The sequence below is a fragment of the Mandrillus leucophaeus genome, unplaced genomic scaffold, assembly GCF_000951045.1.
Source record: "Mandrillus leucophaeus isolate KB7577 unplaced genomic scaffold, Mleu.le_1.0 Scaffold59, whole genome shotgun sequence".
Taxonomy (NCBI): domain Eukaryota; kingdom Metazoa; phylum Chordata; class Mammalia; order Primates; family Cercopithecidae; genus Mandrillus; species Mandrillus leucophaeus.
Window position 1 is genome coordinate 5107024 of NW_012106363.1, and position 5445 is coordinate 5112468.

The 5445-nt window shown below is 47.1% G+C and overlaps 1 protein-coding gene across 4 annotated transcripts in view; it reads right to left on the bottom strand.

Annotated features, from left to right (window-relative positions):
- CALCOCO2 (calcium binding and coiled-coil domain 2) overlaps positions 1-4856 on the bottom strand; it is a 34270-nt gene extending 29414 nt beyond the window's left edge. For 2 of the 4 annotated variants that reach the window (XM_011999327.1, XM_011999325.1), the window contains exon 1: positions 4745-4856. The gene's annotated coding sequence lies outside the window, so the exon portion shown is untranslated. The remainder of the gene's footprint in view (positions 1-4744) is intronic. The other 2 variants (XM_011999324.1, XM_011999328.1) reach the window with 2 other exon arrangements.
- Between the last annotated feature and the right edge of the window lie 589 nt (positions 4857-5445).

Consider the following 5445-nt stretch of genomic DNA (forward strand, 5'->3'; position numbering starts at 1 on the left):
GCCTGTAGTCCCAGCTACTCGGGAGGCTGAAGCAGGAGAATGGTGGGAACCCGGGAGGCGGAGCTTGCAGTGAGCTGAGATCCAGGCCACTGCACTCCAGCCCGGGCGACAGAGCGAGACTCCGTCTCAAAAAAAAAAAAGAAAGGACAGCACATATATAGACAACACGAAAGAGCTCACGTTCTGAGGCTTGAGTATATAGTCAAAGGAAATTCTAGCTCTTTTCATTCACCTGAAAACCTAATAATGTGTCTGGAAAAGTCAACAGCTTTGGTTCCTTGCTTATTAAAAATGCAAAAGACCCCACAGAGTTTCCCATTTCAGAAATCTCATCACGTTCCCAGAAGGGATTCAGAGGGCATCCAATGGCACTTGGGGTATTGAGAACTCAATCATTCTTGAAATAAGGTTAAAATTCTCCTCTGCCAAGACTGGGGAAGGGTTTGAGGAGGCAAGTAGATGAAAACAGCAGTGGCTTCTCTTTTCTCCTTTTTACCAAGCTGTGGACACAAAGGGCCATGAGTAAACTAGAACATAACCATGCCAACCCGAACTTGGTCAGTGAGGAAGCACTCCAGTTTTTCCTGGAGGGAGGGCATCTACTGAGTTTTAAGGTCAGTAATCTTTAGTCTTCCCTTCCTCCCAGTGATAAAATTCCTGGGAGAAATGGGTTCCAACAATGGCTTGGGAAATTACCTTTCTGACAGAGTAGTCTAGAAATGAGTATTTGGGGACAGGGGAGGGAAGATATGTAAAAAGAATTATTATTTTTTTGGTGGGGGGGCAGCGTCTCACTCTGTCACCCAGGCTGGAGTACAGTGGCACAGCCATGGCTCACTGCAGCCTCAGCCTCCCAGGCTCAAGTGATCCTCCATCTCAGCCTCCCAAGTAGCTGGAACTATAGGTATGTGCCACCATGCCCAGCTAATTTTTGCATTTTTGTAGAGATGGGGTCTTCCTATGTGCCCAGACTGGTCTTGAATTCCTGGACTCAAGCAATCCTCCCGCACTGGCCTCCCAAAGTGCTGCGATTACAGGCGTGAGTCACTACACCTGGCCATGAAAATTAAAATGACTTAAGCATCAACTTCCCCTCCTTTAACCACCTTTCCCACTATAGAACCTGTCTACCATTCATTTCTAATTTGGCAGCAATTCATAGAGTTAAAGAAAAGAGAAGAAATATAAGAAGAGCAAAAGTTAAATTTAGAAGCCCAGAGAACTACTGAGTTATGAAAAATTAGTGGGATGAACTAGGTCCCCTAGAAATTATAAAGTGGTATTCTACCTAATTCCTTACTCCTACCCTCAAATCAAAGGAGTAGTTCACATAAGGAGTGAACAGAGAAAACAAATAGGGATTTTCAAAAACAAAACTATCAAGCGTGGGGAAAATAATGCACAGATTCCACAAAGTGTCAGAGGCAACTTTATTTGGCCTCTGACATAGTCTTTACCTTTTTTCAGCTCAGTTTCCAAAAGGATTAGGGCCCCCAGAGGAGCAGGCAATAATGGGAAAGTATTTTTAAATGAGTCCCCTGAACTGTCTCCTAGCTTCCAAGAAAACCTGACACATTTTCATCTAATGAGCTTTTCAGGCCTAATATACTACTCCCAGGGCTGTTCCATGAGGACATAGATCCTCTTATGTCTTCCTGAAGAAAAGGAACAGCAGCCTGTTCTACTTCTGCTCTTGCTGTTTTTTGTTTTTTTTTTGTTTTTTTTTTTTTTGACACAGGGTCTTGCTTTGTCATCCAGGCTGGAATACAATGGCATGAATGCGGCTCACTGCAGACTTGACATCCCTGGCTCAAGCGATCCTCTCACCTCAGTTGGAGTAGCTGGGACCCTAGGCACATGCCTGGCTAATTTTTGTATTTTTGTAGAGACAGGGTTTCACTATGTTGCCCAGGCTGGTCTTGAACTCCTGGACTCAGGCGATCCATCTGCCTCGGCCTCCCAAAGTGCTGGGATTACAGGCGTAAGCCACCATGCCCAGCCTACTTCTGCTCTTTCTAACTGCATCTGCAAACTACACTGATAGGCTTTGTAGCAGAAAATTTTTTAAATGACCAACATTTTTACGTTAGCCTTTTATACCAGTGGGCATATGTTTCAAGAGAAATGAAGACTACAGATTACTTCACAGAAGGAAATCAAATGCTTCTACAACCAAGAAAGAAATGCAAATCAATTCTTCATTTGAGAACAGTAAAAATGAAGATAAAAGTCAAACCCAATTTAATTGGATTCCTTTATCTTTCTGCTTACTTTTTTTTTTTTTTTTTTTTTGACACAGAGTCTCTCTCTGTTGCCCAGGCTGGAGTGCAGTAGTGTGATCTCGGCTAACCATAACCTCTGCCTCTCGGGTTCAAGTGATTCTCCTGCCTCAGCCTCCCAGGACTACAAGCACGTGCCACCATGTCTGACTAATTTTTGTATTTTTAGTAGAGACTGGGTTTCACTATTTGGCCAGGTTGGTCTCGAACTCCTGACCTCATGATCTGCCCACGTTGGCCTCCCAAAGTGCTGGGATTACAGGTGTGAGCCAGTGCGCCTGGCCTTCTGATTACTTTTCTTTCTAAACAATTAGCAATTAGCAAAAATGGATGAATTGATTTGAATCCCATTTCTCCCGGGCCCTGGCAGAGATGCTTACACATAACCAGCCTTAAAGAATACCGGCAGTGGATACTATGGGTATGTGTAGATGGCCCTGAAACAGGTAGCAAAAGCAAAGACACAATCACTGGTCTTCAAATTATCGAGCCATTTGCTCCAGCCCAAAATTTCCAAGTTAATTCTAGACCCTTACCTAAAATATGAACATGTTTCAGAGTGTCTTACAAAAATTTTACACCCTAGGAGGCCTTTTATTACTACTCATTAACAATTGTTTGAATTTGGTGTACAGCTTGTTCTAAACAGGCCCTCATCTCACATCCACACCACCATAGTGCCGGCACCAGTTCTAGGGGAAGATGGAAAAAATAGTTCTGGGACATCAGGTGTGGGCAACTAACTGGAAACTCTGAAAGGCTCAAAGCTGTGTACTAATCTCCATTTTACTGAGAACATCCACTTTTCCCTTGACAGGGGTGATTCTGACATGCCATGTCCCTGTGACATGGGTAGTGACAGTGTTTGAAGTGTGGTGGAAAGGGGACTAGGCTAACAGCCAAGGAAGCTGGGTTCCTATCTTAGTTCTGCCACTCTGAGAGCTTGGCCAAGTCACACTATCCTTTTCTGGCCTGTTTCCTCATCAGTAAAATGCATGGCTCAGGCTAGAAAATCTTCAAGGACCTTGCCTAATATAATGATGATCCTAAATGAAGGAACAAAGAAGTGAAAGAGTTCATTTAACTCTCTTTGCATCTAAAAAAAATTAAGGCTACATGACATTCTATCATTACATACTGCCAAATTAAATTTTTGTTTGTTTTTTGTTTTTTGAGACAGAGTCTCACTCTGTTGCCCAAGCTGGAGTGCAGTGGCACATCTCAGCTCACTGCACCCTCCACCATCCGGGTCCAAGCGATTCTCCTGCCTCAGCCTCTCAAGTAGCTAGGATTACAGACGCCCGCCACCACGCCCCACGAATTTTTGTATTTTTAGTAAAGACAGGGTTTTGCTATGTTTGCCAAGCTGGTCTTGAACTCCTGACCTCAGGTGATTCGCCAGCCTGGGCCTCCCAAAGTGCTGAGATTACAGGCGTGAGCCACCACACCTAGTCAGCCAAATTAAATTTTTAAAGAGCCACAGATGCACTATCTGACTCGAAAGACAATATGACCTGTTAGTGCCAGGTAACTCAGGATTATTGACTACCTTTTTCAAGGCCCGTTCCATTCCACAGCTGTCATGTCTGCCAAAGGATAGAGTTTCCAGGTCCCTTGAAAATACCTGGGAAACTGAGCCATCTGGATATTCCTTAATCATGTATTCTCCACAAGCTACAAAGACCTACCACATAAAGTCCTTTACTTGCAATGGAGGTTTCCAATAATAGAATAAGTTATATTATCCATATTTTACTCAGCTCATGGCCACTTGTTGGCTTGCATCTGAAGCAAGAATCCAAGTGATAGAAAAGAGTTAACACGTTCAGTGGGGTTGAAATAATATACAAGTGGGAACATTAGCTCCCAAACTAAGCTGGGTCAGTGGTGGAGGGGCAATGGATTAACAGTAAAGAGGCAGGTCACGACAACTTCTCTTCTCCTCCCTAGAACGCCTTCTCCGACAGTTGCAGCATGCAAAAGGCAAGGCGCTTCAGGGATCAAACCTACTCGTAAAGGGGGACACTGAGGCCCAAAGAGAAAGTAACCTGCTCAGGGTGACGCAGCAAGGCCCCACCTCCGCCTCGATGCCAACGGCGATGACATCCAGGCGAGGGATTACGGAACCACCACAGCTTGGGCCCGCGGGAGGGGACGGGACGCCACGACCCGTGGGGCGGCAGCCGCCGCCAGGGGTGTCTCTTCTGCCCGAGGAGCCTCCCACCCAGCCATACAGCATTGCAGCGCTGCCCTCCGCAGGACAAAACTGCCCCGCAACCCTCCCGGACCGAGGGAGGGGCTCCAGGGCCTTCAGGACACCACTCCCACTATCAACCCAGAGGGTGAACTGCGGTGAGAACCGAAACCGGCCACATCTCTACCCTCCGTGGCCCCTTCTCAGGACTGCAAGTCTGAATGTGGGCACCCCGAAGGCCTAACTGCCCCTTTCCACTTGAGGCACTCACCAGGGACAGCAGCCAGCGGCGGCGCGACAGCAACAGGGCAGAGTGGGACGGGGGCGGGGCTAAGCACCCGAGGGAGAGCCCGTCCCGCCTGGCCCCGCCCACACGTCACAACGGTCAGCAAGCCCCGCCCCCGCGCGGCGCTTGCTGGGACTTGTAGTGCTCAGGCGACCGGGCTCCAGGAGTGGAACGCTGCCCTTGATAGCTCTCCTAAGTCCTGAGCAGTGATCTCACCCAAAGAAACCTACTTCATCCCCTGGAAGAAGCTGTTTACTTTTTTTTTCTTTTATACCTTTATTTCTTTTTTCTCTTTCTGTCGTCCAGGCTGGAGTGCAGTGGTGCGAACACTGCTCACTGTAGCCCCGACCTCCCAGGCTCAGGTGATCCTCCCACTTCAGCCTCCTGAGTAGCTGGGACAACCATGGTACCCGTAGAGCTCCGCCAGCACGCCAGGCTAATTTTTGTATTTTTAGTAGAGATTGGGTTTTGCCATGTTGCCTAGGCTGGTCTTGAACTCCTGGGCTCAAGAGATCCAACCGCCTCGGCCTCCCAAAGTGTTGGGATTACAGACCTGAGTCATCGCGCCCGGGCTACACCTTTATGTCTTTCATCCCTGAACGAGAAAGCTTTATACATTTGAAGGGCCATTAAGAGGTCATCTTCATTTTTCTCCTGGCTCCACTTAACACTACTTCACTAAGAGT